Source organism: Triturus cristatus, chromosome 8, assembly GCF_964204655.1.
Source record: "Triturus cristatus chromosome 8, aTriCri1.1, whole genome shotgun sequence".
NCBI classification, from domain to species: domain Eukaryota; kingdom Metazoa; phylum Chordata; class Amphibia; order Caudata; family Salamandridae; genus Triturus; species Triturus cristatus.
This window is the reverse complement of record NC_140591.1, coordinates 71,234,166-71,257,040: the sequence shown is the minus strand read 5'-3', so window position 1 is coordinate 71,257,040 and position 22,875 is coordinate 71,234,166. Positions and strand designations below refer to the sequence as shown.

Below are 22,875 nucleotides of genomic sequence, written 5' to 3'. Positions count from 1 at the left end.
ATTTGTAATTGACTATATACATGTATGTAGTCAATGAAAAAACAAAGGTTAATGCTTAGTTATTGCTTGGAAAACTTTATTTAATCTTTCTGTGCAACCACAACTTAAACGACACACACATTAGAAATTCTGAATTTCAAATTTATGTTCCACCTTCAAATTACTAGAACTCGTGCACCTCAATATACAGTGTTGACAGCTCGCTAGCCACACAACATTAGACCCTTGCATCCATCAGACAGCTAGGAGCCGTCCAACGCTGTGGTAGATGTGGGCGTAGGACGGCTCCAAGCCCTCCTAGCACTCACCCACAGAGGAAGCACTGGCGCTCTCCCGTGGGCCGCCCTTCTAGGTCCCCCCACCAGGAACGGCAGTGGAAGCACTCCCGCTGCCCCCAGACCCCACCCTAGGCAATCTGATGACATCAGAGCATAAGGCGCACGCTGATGTGCTCAAAACTCTTGGCTTCCAGCGCGTTTGGAGGAAGGTAGGTTTTTTCCCTCCGGGGAGGGTTTGGGGCAGGCAAAGAGGCATCGGGGAAAGGAAAGGGTTTTCCCTTCCCCAATATCTCTTTGCAGTGCATTCCTGCTGCACGATCGCGCATGGGGCCACAATCATGCAGGAGGAATGCCTCCTAGACCACCAGGGTTTGTTTTATGAAGCTGTCGCTTGTTTATGTTGTTTCGGGGAGCGGCCTTTTGGGGGGTATGTTTTGGCTGTTTCATCCCCCACTAGGGGCAGATTGGCCATATATTTGTAGGCCCAATTGCCCCTAAGTGGGCAAGAAACCACTAGACCACCATGGATTTTTTTTATTAAGCAAGTTTGTTGTTTTGAGGAGCGGCCCCTTGGGCAAGGGTCATTCTCCTTTTGGGGGTATATGTTTTGGCCATTTCTGCCCCCTTGGGGGCCGAATGGCCATATATTTTTAGGCCTATCTGTCCCCAAGGGGGGCAGAAAACCACTAAACACCAGAATATTATTTACATGAATGTCGGGTAGCTGCACCTTAGGCTAGTGTCAATTCTTTTAACTGGGGAAATGTATTTTGGCAGTTTCTGCCCTCCTTGAAGGTAAATCGGCTATATTTTTAGGCCGATCTATGCCTAAGGAGGTCAGAAGGCCACTAGACGCCAGGGAAATTATTTCAGGGAGCGGCCCATTAGGCAAGGGTTGCTCTCCTTTACCGGGGGCATGCAATTTGGCCGTTTCTGCCCCTTCGGGGCAGATGGGCCATATTTTTAGGGCCATCTGGCCCCCAGGGAAGGTTTCTATGTGTGTGTGTGTGTGAACAGGAGTTCGGCTGATGGTCTATGTATGCTGGCGTTAGGCTGGCTGTGTGTGTACTGGCTTTTGGCTGGCGGTGTGTGTGGAGTTGCACTCGGCTGACGGTGTGTGTAGATTGACACTTGTCTGGGGATGAGTGTAGACTGGCGCTTGCTTGGCAGTGTCTGTGGACTGGCACTTGCCTGGCGGTGTGTGTGGACTGACGCTTGGCTGGTGATGTGTGTGAACTGGCATCTGGCTGCCAGTGTGTGTTGACTGGCATCTGACTGGCGATGTGTGTGGCTGGCATTTGGATGGTGATGGGCAAACTTCATGGTGTTTTATCATGTTAACTGTTTCATTTCTTATCATCATTTGCATTTTTGATTGAAATGTTTTATTTTTCCCTTTTATTCTAGTGCAAAGCTTTTGATTTTCTTTGCTGTGACTCCTGCTTGTGGTTTCAGCACTGGTAGAGCTACAGTTTGTGTAGTTGCATGTATTTGTTAAGAAAAACCTTTTTGTGCTGTTTACTCTAAATGAGTATCATTGCCTTGCATGAATGCGTTTTTTGTAAATGGTGTAATAATATTAGCAGGATATTCAGCTTCTGTTTTATTGTGTGTGAAATTCTCCTTGGATTTGTGCATGATGTGTATTGTGTTGTCTTGTGTGCAATTTTCTTTTGTTTTTCCTTTCTAGTGGAATATCGCTGGTGCTGCTGTGTCTGTGCAGAGTAGGTTCAAGTGAGTCTGGCTGTGCCTGGCAAGTGAGTGCTATTGTTTTACAGTATATAGGCCTTTGTGTGATTTGCATTAATTGACTTTTCCTTTCCTGAAGCCTCCTTGTGGCTGAGCAGGAGTCTCAATCGATTCATCAAATTTACCCTGCCTCGCTGGAGGAAGAAACACCCTTCCCAAATCTGTCGTGACCAGGGCTCCATTCAGATTACCCTTCAATGAGGCCAGAGTCTTTGTGAACTCCCTCTGATGTGATGCTAGTCCACATGGCAGGACACAAAACTGAAAATTCATTCCAAAAACTCTGAATCTTAGATAACTCTGAGATGCTAAATGAATCAGGATATACAGAGACGCAGGGAGGTCAGAACGATTCCAGGAGACACTAATAGTAGGATGGATTGCAAAGTTACCATTTTAAATCCCTTGTTGAGGAGGTCCTGATTTTTTTTCCAAACTCCAAAACTTCACAGGACAACAAGGAGTCGGGGTTGCTACTGCTAAGAAAAAATTGGACGGTTCTATCAAACATCCAATTTGATCCACTTTCCGAACGAGTTGGAGGACCATGCATCTGACACATCCTTTTGGCACTCCTTCAAGAAATGTTGAATCCTTCATCCACCTTGTTGAGATAGTCATGACTCTGAAGTAGCTGGAGGGATGGAAGCAAGTGGAGGCTGCCGCTAGGCTTTATCCATGAGGGGAGCACCCCAGCCGTGTCCTCTGCCATGAATGGGCTGACCAGATCCTCTCGTAGAAGACTGCTGCCCGAAAGCTCCACGATAACCAAACCTCTCCCTCTTCCTGGAGGTCATACTGGGCCTAGCAACTTGAGGTCCTCTGCTGATTTCTTAACTAAGTCCTCCAGTTGAGGACCAAGCAACTTGTTTCTGTAACACACAAGGTGACTCCTGAGAGACTTTCGGGTGTTACCCACCCTCCTTGACCTCATCTTGTTCACATGACTGTGTCTTCTGGCTGCTACCGCTGACCCAGAGCTGGAAGCAGCTGTGCATAAAGTCTCATAAGAAATGTCCGATAGAAACCTAACTTGTTGTTTCATTAATGCTAATCGGGAAGTTCCATCTTCCACTTGCTGAAGCACTCTGCCAATGCATGAAAATCCTAATGAAACGTATATTTTGCATACGTTTCTGCCCTTAAAGCAAAGTTGGAGACTAAGTAAACTCTTTTAATAGATCCCTCGGCTGCATCAGGAGGGGCCGCTTCTTCTGAAATGATGCTACCACTCAAGGCCCTCTGGCCATCCCTGAGTCCGCCTTGATACCTCAGGAGAGCTCTTTCTGATCCGGCCATCACTGAGTCCACCTTGATACCTCAGGAGGACTCTTTCTGATCCGGCTGTCACTGAGTCCACCTTGATACCTCAGGAGGACTCTTTCTGATTCGGCCGTCACTGAGTCCACCGTGATACCTCAGGGGGACTCTTTCTGATCCGGCCATCACTGAGTCCACCTTGATCCCTCAGGGGGACACTTTCTGATCCGGCCATCACTGAGTCCACCTTGATACCTCAGGGGGACTCTTTCTGATCCGGCCATCACTGAGTCCACCTTGATCCCTCAGGGGGACTCTTTCTGATCCGGCCATCACTGAGTCCACCTTGATACCTCAGGGGGACTCTTTCTAGATCCAGCCATCACTGAGTCTACCTTGATACCACAGGGGGACTCTTTCTGATCCGGCCATCACTGAGTCCACTGTGATACCTCAGGGGGACTCTTTCTGATCCGGCCATCACTGAGTCCACCTTGATACCTCAGGAGGACTCTTTCTGATCCGGTCATCACTGAGTCCACCTTGATACCTCAGGGAGACTCTTTCTGATCCGGCCATCTCTGAGTCCACCTTGATACCTAGGGGGACTCTTTCTGATCCGGCCATCACTGAGTCCGCCTTGATACCTCAGGGGGACTCTTTCTGATCTGGCCATCACTGAGTCCACCTTGATACCTCGGGGGGACTCTTTCTGATCCGGCCATCACTGAGTCCACCTTGATACCTCAGGGGGAACTCTTTCTGATCCGGCCATCCCTGAGTCCACCTTGATACCTCAGGGGGACTCTTTCTGATCCGGCCATCACTGAGTCCACCTTGATACCTCAGGGGGACTCTTTCTGATCCGGCCATCACTGAGTCCACCTTGATACCTCAGGGGGACTCTTTCTGATCCGGCCATCCCTGAGTCCACCTTGATACCTCAGGGGGACTCTTTCTGATCCGGCCATCACTGAGTCCACCTTGATACCTCAGGGGGACTCTTTCTGATCCAGCCATCCCTGAGTTCACCTTGATACCTCAGGGCGACTCTTTCTGATCCGGCCATCACTGAGTCCACCTTGATACCTCAGGGGGAATTCTTTCTGATCCGGCCATCCCTGAGTCCACCTTGATACCTCAGGGGGACTCTTTCTGATCCGGCCATCCCTGAGTCCACCTTGATACCTCAGGGGGACTCTTTCTGATCCGGCCATCACTGAGTCCACCTTGATACCTCAGGGGGACTCTTTCTGATCCAGCCATCCCTGAGTTCACCTTGATACCTCAAGGGGACTCTTTCTGATCTGGCCATCCCTGGGTCCACCTAGATACCTCAGGGGGACTCTTTCTGATCCGGCCATCACTGAGTCCACCTTGATACCTCAGGGGGACTCTTTCTGATCCAGCCATCCCTGAGTTCACCTTGATACCTCAAGGGGACTCTTTCTGATCTGGCCATCCCTGGGTCCACCTAGATACCTCAGGGGGACTCTTTCTGATTCGGCCATCACTGAGTCCACCGTGATACCTCAGGGGGACTCTTTCTGAAACTTTTCACGCGGACAGCACTTTGAAAGGAATCTCGGAAAACTAGGCCAGCCGGTGTATGACCATTCTCTAGACAGAAGTCCAGGGATAGCTTTATAGATCGGGAGACAATCTGGACGCTTCTGTCTATAATGGGAGCGAATATCCTCAACGTCCTTCTCAGAAGTGGTAGGCAATGAGAGATTCTCCTCCAAGAGGTTCAGAACCTCCTTAACTCTGCTCCTTGAAGGCATCTTCCTCTTATTTCACTTCCTCGTCAATGTCTCTGTCCATATCATGAATAATTTTAGCATTTTTGGAAGAAGGAGGGGATTCTCTTGCAGCAAAAGCAGCTGCCATTGCTGCAGAGTTTTCAGTACTATTTCCCTTAGCAGTGAATTTAAGCACCTTCATAGCAGCAACAGAAGACTGGCACCACCACTCTCCATGTGTCACAATTGAGAGGCAGCTGGCTTTATTTCGCTCTTGCATCCCTATTGCCAAGCAACAGGAGATGGAGAAATGTTGTGTTGCTGGTCAGCTGCTCACGCGACACGGCCCAAGTAGAGTTAACGCGTCTACTCGCTTAGCGGAGGAGCAGAAAGACTTGCCTGAAACACCATCAATCCTAAACGGCCTATGTTATAAAGGAAGGCCACAGGAGCGGGCTTGCCGGTAAGCAAATAAATAAAATAAAATACAATGAAATAAAATAAATAAAAGCCAAAACCAAATTCACCAGTAGGTTTCGACCTTTGCTCGACGAGCCAGCAAAAGAAACAAGACGTTTCTCTATTGTGACCCTTAATGTATCAGGTGACAGATGCTGTCACAACGCCAGGAATTGGAGGGGCCAATAGAAAGGTTTGTTTTATAGGTGAAGACTTAGGGCCTGATTCACAGAACTAACTTAAGACAAAATCCTAAACTTACTACCATTTTGGTATTCACAGGAGGCACTTACTCATTTTGGTATTCACAGGAGGCACTTACTCATTTCGGTATTCACAGAAGTTAGGAGTCCTAACTTTACTACTCCTAAAATGAGAAAAATCCTAATTTTAAGACTTTCGGTATTCACGAAAAGCATTTAGGAGTGCTAAAGTTAGGAGTCCTAACTTTACTACCCCTAAACTGAGAAAAATCTGAACTTGAAGACTTTCGGTATTCACAGAAGGCATTTAGGACTCCTAACTTCTGTGAATACCGAAATGAGTAAGTGTCTTCTGTGAATACCAAAATGGTAGTAAGTTTAGGATTTTGTCTTAAGTTAGTTCTGTGAATCGGGCCCTTAGATCAGTGCCGGACGGAGCAGCAGCTCCGCCTGTGAGGACCGTGACGAAGAAGACAGGTGAGGAAGGTCACTGGAGTTTTACATTCCTCTTACCATATGTCTAATAGATAGAAGTGAGTTTTTCGATATAACCAAAGTGTGTAAATGAGTTTACTTTCTTTCATACATTGGTATGTTTAGAGTTTGGTGGCAACAATAATAATCAAAATGATACCGTATTTATATATATTGCTTCATTACCTGTTTTGTGACTTCTAAGCATTGTGAACATCAGATCATTTCCAAAATTATTGGTTCTTAATGTATTGATCCTGGCATGCGAGAAGGCCAAGTCCCACCAGCAGGTTGTAAAACTCATGACCTGCAGAACGCTGCCAGCGCCATTGATTTCTGGACTCATTGAAAAGTCCCAAGTTAAACTCATTGGAAACCCCGGATCTAACGATAGGTTATTGGAGGGGAATTCTACCGGTGGGCTCTCTGAATTCAGCACTCTCAAGAGAAATCGGTGAGCTATTGAAGGATTTTCCAATGCCATCCAGCTCTGAACCATGCTCCAAGGAAAGAAAGCCCAGCTGGGTGAGAAATGGTTAACATTGTTTCTTGAAACTCCATGCAAAACACAGTAAAATACAATTCGACAACAGACTTCAGTACCTGCTGACAAGTAGCGGTACTAGACTGTCTTGTGTGCCTCATAAACAAGCGATGCGCCAAAAAACAGAGAAAAACACTAGAAACAGAAAAACACGTATTTGGCATCAGGGGCCGTGAACTTGGAGAAACCTCCATGGAGCCATCCTCGCCTGCAGAGACCGGCATCCCTGGCCACGGAAACTGCCGCGGGAGAGCAACAAACAAGGGACCCGGCATGTGGGTGGTAATCTCACTTCTGGCGTCAACAACAGGACTGCAAACCAGCAGCGGAGGGTGCCGAGGAGAGAGTCGTCCGACCCACGCACGCGGATGGCGGGAAGAGAGTTCAACAAAAACAGAGAACCACAGGGGCCAATTATGGAATCCTAAAAGGGACCCACAGCAGAGGACTTGTTTTCACCCACGCCTCCCAGGGACTGGCCTGCAACCACGCTATGAGACCGCTGTAACCAGAGCCCCGCCATCTCTCCCCAGCTAGACAGGGACTCAGTCCTTCTGATAACTGGTGACCACTGGACGGCCCACAGAGCAGAGGCCAGGGTGTGTGCCTGAAAGCTTAAGCCCACTTCAGTGTCGGACACCAGAGCGAGGCTTGCAACGCAATAGGCGCAGACAGGGCTTTAAGTGGGCCGGGTCCCACCGGGTCTGAGCACCGGCAGTTTTTTAAGGGGGCCTCGAAACTGGTCTCTATTGTGCCCTGGCACAGGCGGTCGTTTTCCTCGGATTGCAGTGGCAGCAGTGCCTGCTGTGCGCTGCTCACTTCTCACTAGGGGAGAAGTTAGGGCATGACCTCAGGCGCGCAACACCCATTGGGCTCACCGGGCTTCAGCCCCCCCGTCATGTGCGTCAGCCCGGCTGAGATAGCCTCGCGGGCTGGCGTCTGTCTAATTGCAGCCGCACCCGAGTATTTAACAGGTCTTTAAAAGACCATTTACTCGTTAATGAGGCTTTTGTTGTGTTTTCACCCCTTCTTACAGCCACTCTGCCTATGGCTGGAAGACTTAGCCCCCCCTAAATCTTTTTCAGCCCCCCCCCCGAAATCTTTTTCAGCCCCCCCCCCGAAATGTTGCTCTAGTTGCCCGCCTGCATGACCTCATGCCAGGTGAGCGTTGTAGGGGAAGGGAAATCCTTTAAAGAGAGCTGTTTTCTCTCTGCATTTCCCTTCTCATTTTGAAACTCAGGAGCAGCAACATTGTCGTGGTCTCACCAGGGCTTTAAGTGGAAGCTTTTTCAATATTATATACAAGCCATAGTTGCTGCTTATTTATCTTATGCAACTAACAACCATTGATAAAGCCAATAGTCCTGACTTGTTGTAGGCATGATGTTACTTGTTGTATCATATATCTGGATGCAATGACAGAAACAGCGAAATACAAGTCGGGCGGCACACTGTGCTCAGCATAGATTTTGTAGATTGTGTGTTAAGCCACGCCCTTAATTACATTGGCCACGCCCCTGTGAGAGACCCTCCAGTTTTTTCATCCCACTTTAAGTCCTGGGCACAGACATCTGAGTTGGTGGACGAGCCGAGGGTCAGCACTGCAAGCCTCAGCAGTCAGAGCTCGAACCCCAGTTTACCAGCTGATGTTCAAGGCTGGGAAGAGAGAAAGTAATTTGAAATATGGTGCAACCTAAGCTTCTTGCTTTTAACACAATTTTGCTGTTCCAAGCTAAGTGTATTTGCTTGGAATAGCAACATTGTGTTAAACAATCTGGGCTTGTTTGCAAAGCTATTGAATGCAGAAATAACATTATTTCATATGATTCTTAACTAAATCACACATTTGCAGTAAAGCAATTACCGAGTATGTTTTATTAGTGCAGAATGATCCGACAGATTCTAAATCACCGTTTTACTTTCATTGTGGATATATATCTGCATCGACCTGCTGACAGCTTGTTTTATTGGTCGGGAAGCATGCAGAATTGCCGGGTGCTTAATTTGAGCCGGTGGTGTCCGGTGCTCGGCACCGGCACTTAGGACAGTCTGTCTCATGGTGGGGCTGCTCATCTAATTTAGAGATCGAGCAGAACAACGTTTTTTGAATACAATATACATTTAAAAATACTAAAACCTGCCTCCCTCGTCACTCCTTTAGCTCTGTGGACCTGGAATAATCTGAACAGTCGAACTTGCAGGGGAGAGAGATGGTTAGTAGTTGTTTTGGCAGCAATGACAAGGCGAAGGCTGGTGCAAGCTGCAGTGGCCTCCTGGTCGGACCCCCGGCACTTAATATTTTACAAATTAAGCACTGCTTTTGATGCACATTATTCTGTTTTATGAGTTCTTGTATATAGTTTGAAGTTATAGAATTAGGGTCAGTCTTTGCCCTCTCGTGTTCGCTCACGGCAGTAGCAGTTAAGACATTTTTATATTGGGGCATTTCTCAATACAATATGGACTGGACTGTTGCCCATAACCTATTTCTGCTGTTGCTCATGCATTCATGACTGTGACGGGGAGGTCTGACCAGGAGGTAATGACCGGTTTCTTACCGGTAGTATTCATTACTCCGAGTCGTAGACCTCCCCTTCACAGTCCTGGTTCATGTGTTAATGACTGTGACGGGGTGGTCGGACCAGGAGGTAATGACCGGTTTCTTACCGGTAGTATTCATTACTCCGAGTCGTACACCTCCCCGTCACAGTCCTGGTTCATGCGTTAATGACTGTGACGGGGTGGTCGGACCAGGAGGTAATGACCGGTTACTTACCGGTAATAGTCATTACTCCGAGTCATAGACCTCCCCGTCACAGTCCTGATTCATGTGTTAATGACTGTGACGGGGAGGTCGGACCAGGAGGTAAGACATTCTTATACTGGGGCATGTCTCAATACAGCATCGACTGGACTGCCACCCATGACATATTTCTGCTGTTTTAGGCCTTGTTTGGAAGAGGATCCGCTTCCATTGCTGGTGTGATGTATTTGCATCTAAATGCGGTTTACTCCTATACATATGCAAATGACTCCAGGAGAAGTTGTTTTGGGAATGGTGATTGGCGCTCATTCGTCAGGCTCTATACATTATACCTGGGGTAGGTACGCCTATTCTTGGGCCTTCTGAATATGCCTGCCTGACATTTCCATGGTGTTTAGAATGCCCATCGGGAGTTGTTTGTAATCAGTGTAGGATTCTGGTCAAAAGTGACTGACTTCAAGGGACGCTGACACACCTCACTGCGCTGTACTCAACAGACACTCACACCTCACTGCACGGCACTCAACGGACACTGCCAGACCTTACTACACTGCATTCAATGGACATTGACACACCCCACTGCACTGCACTCAACGGACACTGGCACAACCACTGCACTGCATTCACCCGACACTGACACACCTCACTGCACTGCGCTCAATGGATTCTGACACACCCCACTGTACTGCAATCAATGGACACTGACACACCTCACTGCACTGAATTCAACAGACACTGACACAAATCACTGTACTGCATTCAACGGGCACTGACACACCTCACTGTACTGCACTCAACGGACACTCACACCTCACTGCACTGCACTCAACAGACACTCACACACCCCACTGCACATCATTCAATGGACACTAACACACCTCACTGCATTGCCCCCAATGGTCACTGACACATCTCACTAAACTGCATTCAACAGACACTGGCACAACTCATTGCACTGCATTCAATGGACACTGACACACCTCACTGCACTGCCCTCATCGGACACTGACACACCTCACTACACTTCATTTAACAGACACTGACACACCTCACTGCACTGCCCCCCAACGAACACTGACACATCTAGCTGCAATGCCCCCAACGGACACTGACACACCTCACTGCACTGCACTCAACTGACACCGACACACCTCCATATACTGCACTCAACGGACCCCGAAACCAGTCCCAGGTTCCTTGTTTCTGGTACAGGGAGGACCTAGCTTGGCACTCAGGGCTGGACTGTCCCCATGAGGAGCAAGGTCAAGACGGATTTGCATATGGCTGGGTCTGAAAAGGTGTGGCATGGTGAGCAAAAGAACGATGGATTTAACCCAGATCTCTTGACTGGGGGTGAATGTTTGATTTATTCCGCATTTCGTCCATTATTTGTGTGTCTTTTGGCATCTTGTATATACGCCGCATTTCTGCCCTTTTCTTTTGACGCAATGCAGCACGGCAAGGAGGCGTGCTGAGCTGCCGTGTGTCAATTATATTGTAAATGAGGCCAACAGTGTATAGTATTTGTATAGGTTTGTAAAGTACAGATTTGTTACTCTCTTGTTCTCCAAACCTCACGTTTTCGCTCTATGTAACCACCCATTCTGAATATGTCCGGCGTCTCAGACATGTTTTGTTTGTCTGCTTCTCATGGAACGCTGTTAGTGTGGACCGGCAGCGTAACATCAGCCCCTGCAGCCCCCACGGTGTGGTGGGCGGTGAGCTCAAGGAGGGCTCCCTCAATGCAGTACACTGACTGGGTCTAGGACCAGAGTGGTGGGGGGCCCTCCATATACTTCACAGCCCCCCCCCCCAAGTTTCGTTATGCCACTGACGCAAATTTAAGGGGGCAGATTTACAAGCCCCTAGCACCGCCGTGGCATCACATTTGTGATGCTCCGGAGGCGCTGTACGCGGGCCCATATTTACAAGGCCACGCAAATCCCCTTTGCATAGTTTTACACGGCCTTGTAAATACGGCCCTCTTTCGTGCAGTATTCTGTGTTAAAGGGGCGTGTCATGGGTGTTGCTGTGGGTGTTCCCGCACGAAACACCCATGGCTTTTTGACACTGCCCCAGATTTACAAGGATTGGGAACTTTGAGGCAGTGCCAAAAACAAACGCCGTTCAAGGGCAGGCGTTAAAGTGGTGCAACAAGGACACATACTTTTATTTCTCCTCGTTGTTTGCTCTTTCTGTATGTGCTGCATTCTGCATTATAGAAGGAGCGAAACACCATTAATGATTGTTTTTGTTGAGGAAGGTGTTCCTTCTTGCACAAACACAATCATCCCTGCAACGCAGGCACACTTACACCAAGATGTAACGGTGCCTGAGTTGGCACACAGCTGCTGTTTTAGTGCCGGCGCAGTGAAGTGCACAGGGGTGCACCTAATATGGTGCATCCCTGCATTTTGCATATGACGCAGCTCGGCGCCGCAAAATTGCAGGCAGCACTGCCTTGTGCCATTTCATTGTAAATATCCCCCTAGATTCAGAATCTGGTTATTCACTGCTATAACGGAGAAACAGTGCAAAAGAAAAGGTATTTCCCAATGTTGCCGCGCCGTAAGGGGTTGAGTCCATTTACCCTACGTCTCCACACCTTGTGCAGGACTTCTGAGACCCGAGCGAGGCAGAGGAATGGCAGCTGGCCATCTTCTCCCTCTGTCAGAAGTGGAAGGGTATGGGCACCACTCTTTCTTTGCCATCCTCTACATCACCTGCCTCTGCTGACCCACACTCACAGTGAAAGACATCCCACACTGATGTGCGACTCTCACAGAACCACTGTCAGCGCAGTGCTGGATCTCCACTCTCAAAGAGACAAAGTGAGGGGAGGCAATGACAAGATGATGATTTCACTGCATTCTGGCCACTCTAACACACCACCGTGCTGCGGACTACTAATTCACCACCTACCCACGCTGTCCCTTTCACTGTGGACACTAACCACACTGCACTGTTTCTTAGCACTTTTTATCCACCAAACATCACTGAATCCTATAGATACTAACCACGTAAACTATATTGTGTGCCAAGAATAATGATTCATCACATGTCCATGGATGTCAAGTACAAATCGCCCCTGGCCTTGGAGGTGGTAAAATCAGTGCCAGAATCAAAAGGGCAGCTCTTCCTTATGGGCATCGGTTGAGGATTCACGTTCCTTGCTTTTTGTTATGTTTAGGTTGAGTCTAGTGGCAGCGCGCATGCGCTGCTCGCTCTGCGAGGCATGCACTAGTTGAGTATACTGTGTAAACCTCACCCACTCTCCGCCCATACTTCTCATTGGCCGGTGTCATTGTCCTTGGTAAATGCTGGCTTTCGATTCATTATGAGGCTTGTTTGAGTGTTTTTTTTTTTTTTTTTTATTTTTTTTTATTGGCATTTCAAGTTTATACAACCAAATACAACCAGAACATACAGGTCACCGTACAACAGCATCCATCGTCCAAGTTTTAATATCCCAGTAGGATTCGGATGAGTCCCCACGCACCCCGTCATTTGCCTCATGTATCAGCAGCACTCCACCCTCCTACTGCGATTGCAAGTATTGTGTCAGGTACACCCAATAGTCTTTTGGCTGTGATCTGGCAGGGAGTTCTTCTTCATATACCTTCAGTGTGTCTCTACAATGCGTTAGATCCACAAGCCAGTCTTTAAGTTTCGGGACCTGTCTGCCATTCCAACAGAGCGAGACCCTCCTCTTGGCCATTAGCAACGCTATAACACAGAATCTGCGCTTCAGGGCTCTAAAGTCAGGAAGTAAACCCAGCAGGCAGGCTTTCGCCTCACATCGCACCTCACCTCCCACCATGGTTCCCAGCAGCTTCGTCACTTGCATCCAATATTCCCCTATCGCCCCACATGCCCATGCCAAATGTATAAAATCCGCTCCCTCCGCCCCGCAGCGCCCACATCTAGAATCCTCACGCAGCCCATAACTGTGTAATCTGGCGGGCGTGTAGTATGTTTGGTGTAAGTACTTGAAGTGTAGGATGCGGAGATTGCCATTAGGCGTCAGCATGCCCGTCAGTGCACAGGCAGCAGTCCATTCCTCCTCCGTGAGTGGAGTATCTAGGCAGCTATTCCATTGTTCCATGGAGGCCCTAGTGTCCGCTGCTATATCTGTTTGAATTTTCGTGTACAGTGTTGACACCAGATGTCTGGCCGCAGGTGTGGTGATTAACCACTGTAAGGCCGTCAATTCCGGTGGTTCCACCGGGTACGTTGGGTACAGCTGCTTCACCGCCAATTGGAGCCGGTGATAGTTAAATCGGAACAGCGCAGACATGTTGCTAATGAACGTCAGCTGATCTAGTGTTTTGAAAGTACCGGCTTCGTAAAGGTCTCCCAGGGTGTCGATGCCCACTTGTCGCAGAATCTCCAACCCCTTCTCCTCTTGTGTGACAGAGAGTCCTGGGTGCCATTGAAGCCGGAGCGCCGGAGCATACAACGGTAGTTTGTTAGCCTTCTGCCCCATAGTGTGCCATGCTTTATTCGTAGCGTCTATGGTGTTAATGTCGTTTTTGTGTAGGGGAGGCCTGCGATGAGTTATAACTGCTTCTAGGGGGATCGGCGAAGCGTCCCCCTCTTCAATTGCCGTATGGGTGAGGAACGGGATTTTATGGTACCAGAAGTGGGCATATTGCGCTTGCGCACAGAGGTAGTAAAGGAGAAAGTCGGGCACTCCGAATCCCCCCCGACTGTACGGCAACGTAAGCGTGCGCAGTTTGATCCTTGCTGTTTTTCCCGCCCAAATGAGCCGGAGGATCATCGATGTGATGCGTCTAAACACCTCGGCAGGAGGGTGGATGGGGATGTTATTGAACAGGTAAAGGAGTTTAGGTAGCACCACCATCTTAGTGATAGCGATGCGATCCGCCAATGACAGTGGCAATTGGATCCACCTCCCCACCTTTTCCTCCAATGCGTCAATCGTCCTCCCATAATTAGTTCGGAGCACAACGTCGGGGTCCCTATGATACCACACACCCAAATATTTGATCGGGTCAATTCTCCACTCCAACGGGTAATCCATTGTGTGTGGCCGCGTGCTGTCCGTCAGTGGGATAATCAGGGACTTGGCCCAGTTTATACTGATACCAGAGTGGCGTGCGAATTTGATATATTCACGCAACAACGGATTGAGGTTGTCCTCTGGATCCCTCACATATAGCAACATATCGTCGGCGTATAGCGATATATGCAGCGGCCGCTGCGGAAACTGCAGAGCCGAGTGGTGGTGACCCTGTCGGATTTTGCATGCCAGGGGCTCTAGCGCCAGTGCGAACAGGAGGGGGGACAGAGGACATCCCTGCCTCGTCCCCCTCTGAATAGCAATGGGGTCTGAAGTATATTTGTTTATCCGGACCCGCGCCACCGGAGCGTCGTACAGTAATTGTATCCACTGGAGGAATCTGAGCGGGAACCCCATCCGTCGCAGCACCGCATGCAAATATGGCCACTCCAGTGAGTCAAAGGCTTTGGCCGCGTCCAGGAAGACCGCCGCCGCCTTCGTCTCGGGTGTTAGGTAGTGCGAGAGCGCGAACAGAGTACGAGTGTTGTGCGCAGTGGAACGCGATGGTATGAACCCAGACTGGTCGGGTAGGACAAGCTTGGGCATCAAGGGGTTCACCGGGTAGCAAGTAATTTGGCTAGAATCTTGTTATCCACATTGATGAGGGACAGTGGTCTATATGAATCACAGAGCTCTGGATCTTTTTGTGGTTTGAGCAGCGCCAGTAATAGTGCTTCACGTAGAGTCGGCGGCAGATGCTGCTGCTCGTGCGCGTTGCCGTACATCGCCACCAGACGAGGGGCTATTTGATCCACGAAAGCCTTGTAGAACTCACACGTGAATCCATCCGGGCCCGGGGCCTTACCATTCGGCAATGAGCGAATCACCTCTGTGACCTCCTCCACCGTTATGGGCAACGACAGATATTCCCTGTGCGCGTCCGATAGCCACGCTATCGCCACATCGTCCAGGTAGTCTACAATTTCGGCCGTGTCAGCCGTTGGTCGGGAGGCGTACATTGCTCCACAGCTATCTACAAATTCCCCCAGTATATTGTGTACCCCGTGTTTCACCTGTCCCTGCTGATTGCGGATCGTCTGTATGTTTTGCGGGGCGCGTCCCGCACATATGTTGGCTGCCAAGTGTCTTCCCGGCCTGCCGCCCTCTCCGTACGCCCTCGCTATCCGCCGTTTCGCGGTATACTTTAGTTCATCATCAACCAGACTCTGGAATTCAGAGAGCGTTTTTCTAATGTCTCCTAGGGTGTGAGCGTGCTGTGTGTCAATGTAATCCCGTTCCAACTGCCGTAGCCTCTCCTCCTTCGCCCGTATTTGTTGACGTATGTCCTTAAGGATCCCGGCATTCGTGCCTATGCAGACGCCGCGTATGGTTGCCTTAAAGGCCTCCCATAGTATGCCCGGGTCGTCTGTAGTAGGCTCATTGTCAGTAAAATAATCCTGTATCGCCTGCCCAATAGTGTCTGCGTACACAGGATCTAGTAGCGCCTTCGCATTAAACCTCCAGCTAAAGGGAGGTGGTGTATAGTTTGGGAGTGCCAGGGCAAGAAGTACCGGGCTGTGATCCGATAGCGTGCGGGGCAAGTGTCGGACCTCGCGCGTCCACAAGGCGATATCCCCAGTCACCAGCCAGTAGTCTAAGCGAGACCAGCTACCATGGGTCGCAGTCACGTGCGTGGCTTCGCGGTCCGTTGGGTGCCTATTTCTCCAGATATCAGTAAGTCCCCTGTCTATTATTACGTCCCGTAGGACGCGCAGTGCGCGCCTATGTGGTTCCGTTGTCGTTCCGGACCTATCTATGTCGTCACAAAGCGCTATGTTGTGGTCCCCTCCCCAGATCACGTGGGGGGCCTGGAGATCACGCAGTTTACCCCATAGCGAGTGATAGAATTGTGGGTCGTCCACATTAGGACCATAAGTATTGACAATCGCCAGTCTTTGCCCTCGTAGGAAGCCCATTAAAATTACGAAGCGCCCTGTGTCGTCAGCCTCGACTTTATCTATCACGTAGTTTAGCCCTTTTCGAACCAATACCATTACCCCCCGCGCATATGATGAGTATGAGGAGTGGTGTACCGATTCAGCCCATCTTCTCCCCACAGTGATTGGGCGCGTCGGCGCGCAGTGTGTTTCCTGCAGGAGTGCGATGTCTACGCGCAGCCTATCTAGGTATGCTAGTGTGTGCCTAATTTTCTTGGGATTACCAAGCCCTCTCACATTCCATGTAAGGAGTCGGATACATTCATCTCCTAACCGTTGCTCAGCCATGGGTCATGTGTGGTGGCGATGAATTCTGCAGCACGCTGGTGGTGAGTGCGCCCCACCCTCCAATTCGACATAGAGAGAACTCAGTATTCCTGTCTAATAGCACTCGGATTTCAGCGATGCGTCTCATGCACAGTGACCAACTTGGTAACTTCCCAGCCCCAACCCCCTTCCCCCCACCCACTTTAGCATCCCAACCATGCCAAAGACATTCCCCATAAATTGCAACAAACATTAACTTAACTGTGTTCGGGGATCGCCCACTTTGGGGGGCCACCTAGAGCACATCTCTCCATCCAATTCAATGGATGTGGACAAGGGAAGATTTTCGTGTGAGGTCTATCGGCCTCATGTCTAGACGTGTGTTCCCACGGTCTGCCACCCCTCCCCTCCAGCAGCCTCAGCAAATGCCCGCCAAGCAACAGACCCTGCCCACCAAGGTACCAGCCCGCACCCAGCCCCTTCGCAACTGACTCAGTGGCTCAGGCCTCAATTAATGTCCCTGGGTGCCAGTAACCCAGCCAGCAAGTGCGTTAACATTGTCCTCATCCCCTGGGCCGCAACCAATAGCAGTACACAATGGCAGTAGTTGTCCCCAAGCAGGCCCCAGTTAGTTAGCACAGTACCTTCTCTGTAGTTCCGAATCAAAAGCCATCGTGGGCCCACCCGGGCGAGTTCATCAGAATGGTTGACCGGTACCTGCTTTGGCCCGAGCCCGGGCTGTCGCAATCAGGAGACCCACTCGTAAAACCCCCTCCAGGGTAGGGGGGTCACCCGCGTCGGCACACACCTACATCCCACGCCGCGGTCCCAACAGCAGCTCGTGTTGGGCAGCATCAAGGTCGCAGTCCGAGCGGTTCTCCGCGGCCAGCCTTCAGTCAACGTCCGCCTCCTGCTCGTTCCTCTGTCGCTCTTTGTGCCGGGCTCCAATTTTTTTAAGTAGTTCGTGGACCGCCTGCGGCGTGTGACACAGCGTCGCCTGGCCCCCATATGTGACACGCAGTCGGGCCGGGTAGAGCATAGCGTAGTCCACACCAAGATCGCGGAGTTTCTTTTTAGCCGGGTTGAATTCCTTACGTGCCAGCTGGACTGCCATAGTAAAGTCCGGGTAGAATTCTAACGTGTTGCCCTGGTATGCGACTTTTTTCTTTTCTCTCGCTATTCTGAGGATGGCATCACGATCTCTGTAGTTCAATACTCTGGCGACTATTGGTCGCGGGGGCGCTCCAGGCTTCGGCCTCGGGGCTAGCGATCTGTGCGCTCTTTCGATCAGGAATACTGGGGATAGGTGATCCGCTCCTATGACATTCCGTATCATCTCTTCAACATAAGTTTCCATCCTACCTATGTTGGTGGACTCCGGGACCCCCGTTATACGCACATTATTGCGCCTCGATCGCGCCTCCAAGTCCTCCGTCTTGGCCCGCAACGTCTCCAACAACTTCGCAGCCTCCGCGCATTGCTTGGCCGTGGTCAGCGAGGCATCCTCCATGGCCCCGATCCGTGTCTCCGCCTCCGTCAGCCTCTCACCGTGCCCATCCAGTTTGGCCGCCATGTTATCCACGCGCAGCGTAATAGTGTCCAGTTTTTCATGGATGTCGTGCAGACTTTGCTGGATGGCCCGTAAAGCCCCCTCCATGCCGAGGGGTGCCGCCTCCTCGGCATCAGTGGCGGTGTCCGGCGGCGCAGTGACGCTTTTGGCCTGCTTTTTGGCTTCAAAGTGGAGCTTAGCTTGCGTCTTGTCTGGCTTCCCCATTTCGTGGCGGTGCCCCTCTTCGCCCCCGATGAATCCGCCCGCAGGGCCACCCAGCCGCGGTGTCTTTCGCCCGGCAGCAATGTAATTCGGGGAGCGGGGCCCGACTCGGGTAGGCGCGCCTACTCCACCACTCCACACATCAGATGCGCCGCCGCAGGTCTCAGCGTGGGCCGCAGCTCATGCGCCCCATGTGCGCAGTATTCACACAGTTTCTGGATTATGTGATAGGCCTCTCCGTGTGGGCAGAGGTAGTCGCTCTCGCACTCTCGGTCCGCCGACCTGGGGTCCTCCAGCCTCCCCGCTTCCCAACGATCAATCAGGCCAGCAGCATCCTTGCAGTCTCGCTATTTCGTCGTTGTGCCAAGCATGATGTGTCTGTATGTCATCACCGGCCTCCGCTGCACTCACCCTCTTCTCATGCCAGCGGAGCGCTCAGCTCGGTGCCACGGGTCAGCGCCATCTTGTCGTCAGGCTCCAGCCTCGGCCCCCATTCCGCGCCAAATCGCTGGTCATGCCGCATATCACACTGGGGTCCTCCTGCCCACAGCCACAGTCTCAGCGGCGATGGCAGCACCCGCCGGCTCCGATTCCGCAGGCACAGCCCGTCGCGACCTCTCCCAGGCTCGGCGCGCTATCTTCTACCTGGGCGCCGCCATTTTGTCAGCCGTCGGACGCACCCGCATCGGAACAATCAACTTCACTTTTTGCGAGGAAATTGGCAGCTCTCGTCTTCGCCAGACGCGCCACAGGTCATTATGAGGCTTGTTAGTCCCTCCTTGTTACCGCCTTGTCTCCATTTGTTACAGCCCATGAGGACTCGATCTTTTACTGTGTCAGGAGGTTTCATTACCAGTTCCGAGAACTATTTACTTCATTAAGGGACACAGGACGCACGGTTTGCCAGCTTTGGTAAGGGCGGCCGCTTCCTAACCTAATTTGCATTTCGTTTTCTGTTTTTATTTTATTTCAAACTTTACTATGGAGCGCGGCGCCCGCTTCAGGGACACCGCGCTCAGTTTATTATTTTTTTTATTTGTTTTTTAATACTGAGCGCAGTGCCCGCTTCAGGGACACCACGCTTGGTTTATTTTTTTACTTTTAAAAATGTAATCCTGAGCGCGGCGCCCGCTTCAGGGACACCGCACTCTTTCTTTCTTTTTTATTTTAACTTTAATGAGCGCGGCTCCCACTTCACAGATACCGAGCTCTGCCATGCAATAGGTGTTGCATTTGGTATTGTAAATGACATTGCCTTTTAATTTTTTATAAAAGGCATTGCCATTTACAATGCCAATAGCTCCAAAACTCGCAGTTGCGAGACGTATTGCATTGTAAATGCTTGTTTTAATTACACTAATACTGAATATTATTAGTGTAATAAAACTTGGAGTACAGTTAGCTGGAATGTGACCCTCCCTGGCAGCTGAAGTAAGTTAAAAAATGCCTTTAAATGGAGGGTCGCCCCAATAACTAAATAGCCCCTAGATCTGGAAAAATAAAATGGTAATAAAGTTAATTTATTCCCATTTTATTTTTCAAAACCCCGTCCCGAACCGAGTGTCAGTATGAAAGGGGAAGGGGGGGGGGTTCTGGTTTGTGCTGCTGCCAGTCAGGTAGCAGCAGAAAGCAGTGATGGGCAGGGCACTTTAAGTTTAAAGTGCAGATGTCTCTTTGGCCAGCTGTCTTGCGGCAGCCAACCAGACATGCACAGTTCAAACTTCTCTAATCCAGCTGTTTATGACAGCTGGGTTAGAGACAGCATAGGGCTCCAATGTCCACAAGAGGGTCAAAGGAAGCTGCTCCCTCCAATCCTGGTTCTTTTTTCAAGATGCATGAAAGCAGCTCCAGGATTGGTTACTGCAGTTTCCTGGTCCTGCGTTGGAGCCTGCCTGCCTGCCTGGAGAAGACGGGAGCGAGGAGGACGTCGCACCAGGATTGAATGTATGTGGAATTATTTATTTATTTATAACTTTTACTTTCCCTCCTGCCTCACCGCCCTCCTTATATGCCAGCCACCACTGTTTAAATGTAGTTTGTGTACGTGCTAGTGGATGAGAGTGTTTATGTGAGAGAGAGTTTATGTACTTGTATGTGTAAGTATGTGTGTGTGAGTGAAAGTAGAAGGCAAATGGTAAGTGATGTCACTTCCGCTATCCATAGCCTTTTGGTGAATAGACATTCATGCACACGCCACTGCTTCATATTAATAACACCCCTCTACAATCCAAAGCATACTAGGGACACTAATTGACCACCCGTCACTGACACTAATCACACTGCATACCATCCTGGAAGCAATAACCCACCACACTCCACTGCATTTTAGGGCCACTAACCTATCTACCTACATGAATTCGTAGTGGCTGTAACCTACAATGCTTCAGTGATCAATATGGTAACTACCCCAGCACACTGCACTCTGTCCTAGTGAAACGAACTTCCTGAACTTCTTGACTGATTAAAAAACTGTGAACTGTTTACCGGATTGAGAAAATGGGAGGATGCATATAAGAGCAGAGCCCACATTAGATTAAAATAGTGAAAGAGCAAGCAAGCGAAAATAAGTAACAGAGAGCGAAAACAAGGAAGTAAGAAAGATAAAGATGACAAAGTGCAAGCGTGGGAGATATATGTGTATAGAAAGAAAGATAGAAAGAAAGTAAGAGGAAAAACAGCCAGATTATGAAAAAAGAGGGAGTCGGTGAAAGCAAAAGAGGCAGCAAGCTGGTATGACAAGACCTACCTTAAGAGAAAGAAAACAAGTGGGAGTCCTCCTGGACCTGTCAGCCGCCTTCGACACGGTCTGCCACCGCACACTACGCACACGCCTCCACGACGCCGGGATCCAAGAGAGGGCCATGGACTGGACCACCTCCTTCCTCTCCGGCAGAACACAGAGCGTCCGCCTCCCCCCCTTCCGCTCCGAAGCCACCGAGATCATCTGTGGCGCACCCCAGGGTTCATCCCTGAGCCCAACGCTGTTTAACATCTACATGGCACTGCTCGCCCACGTCGCCCGATTGCAAGACCTCAACATCATCTCCTATGCCGATGACACCCAGCGGATCCTCTCCCTCACCAAGGACCCCCACACTGCCAATACCAACCTCCACGAAGGAATGAAGGCCGTCGCCAATGGATGAGGAACAGCTGACTGAAGCTGAACTCGGACAAAACGGAGGTCCTCATCCTCGGATCGACCCATTTGGCTTGGGATGACTCCTGGTGGCTGACCGCACTGAGAATAGCTCCAACACCGACCGACCACGCACACAACCTCGACTCCACCCTCTCCATGACTAAGCAGGTCAACGCCGTCTCTTCCTCCTGGTTCACCACCCTCCACATGCTCCGCAAGATCTCAAGTGGCTCCCCACCGAAACGAGAATAAGGTCACCCAGGCCCTCATCAGCAGCAGGTTGGACTACGGAAATGCCCTCTACGCAGGAGCCTCGGCCAAACTCCTGAAACGGCTTCAACGCATCCAGAATGCCTCTGCATGCCTGATCCTCGACATCCCTCGCTGCAGCCACATCACACCCCACCTGAGAGACCTGCACTGGCTCCCCATCAACAAGAGGATAACCTTCAAGCTCCTCACCCATGCACACAAGGCACTCCACGACACTGGACCAGTGTACCTCAACAGACGACTCAGCCTCTACACCACCACCCGCCAACTCTGCTCCGCCGACCTCGCCCTCACCACAGTCCCCCGCATCCGAAGAGCGACCGCCGGCAGCAGATCGTTCTCCCACCTCGCCGCAAAGACCTGGAACACCCTCCCCATCCACCTACGGCAGACCCAACACCTGCTGACCTTCAGAAGGGGCCTCAAGACCTGGCTTTTCGAGCAGTAGCAGCATTCCCCACCCCCCAGCGCCTTGAGACCCTGACGGGTAAGTAGTGCGCTTTACAAATGCTATGATTGATTGATTGATTGATTGAATAGCAGTAGAAAAAAAGAAAAAAGGATACTGAAACAAAAAATAGAGTAAGGAAAAGCAAGCCCAATAGATAGAAAAACAGAAGATGAGAGAAAAAGAGAAGGTGCGGTAAAGTAACTTTAGAGAAAACAAGACAGAAAAATAATAAACAAGCATTGGCATAGCCAATAGGTCTTGCCTGTGGGACCTTATAAGTGTTTAGTTATCCAGCACAATATCCTTGGTGCAACAACATCAAGTGTTGCATGGCTAAACACTTATAAGGTCCCAAAGGCGAGACCTATTGACTATGCCAATGCTTGTTTTGAGTGAGTGGCTCGTGCTGGTATGCCACTGTGAGGTAGAGATGCTGCGAGTGCTTTTACAGGAGCCCCTGTGACATTGCACCTCTTCA

General features: G+C 50.2%; 1 protein-coding gene and 1 long non-coding RNA gene across 3 annotated transcripts in view; one reads left to right on the top strand and one right to left on the bottom strand.

The window, feature by feature from the left end:
• CASR (calcium sensing receptor) overlaps positions 1-22,875 on the bottom strand; it is a 606,327-nt gene that overhangs the window by 270,073 nt on the left and 313,379 nt on the right. The gene's annotated exons all lie outside the window — the stretch shown is intronic.
• The window catches only part of LOC146801354 (uncharacterized), a 463,543-nt gene that overhangs the window by 389,418 nt on the left and 51,250 nt on the right, over positions 1-22,875 (top strand). The window contains exon 3 of one of the 2 annotated variants that reach the window (XR_014967618.1): positions 1,969-2,035. The exons of the other annotated variant lie outside the window; for it this stretch is intronic. This is a non-coding gene — a long non-coding RNA (uncharacterized LOC146801354). The remainder of the gene's footprint in view (positions 1-1,968; positions 2,036-22,875) is intronic. 2 annotated transcript variants of the gene reach the window in all.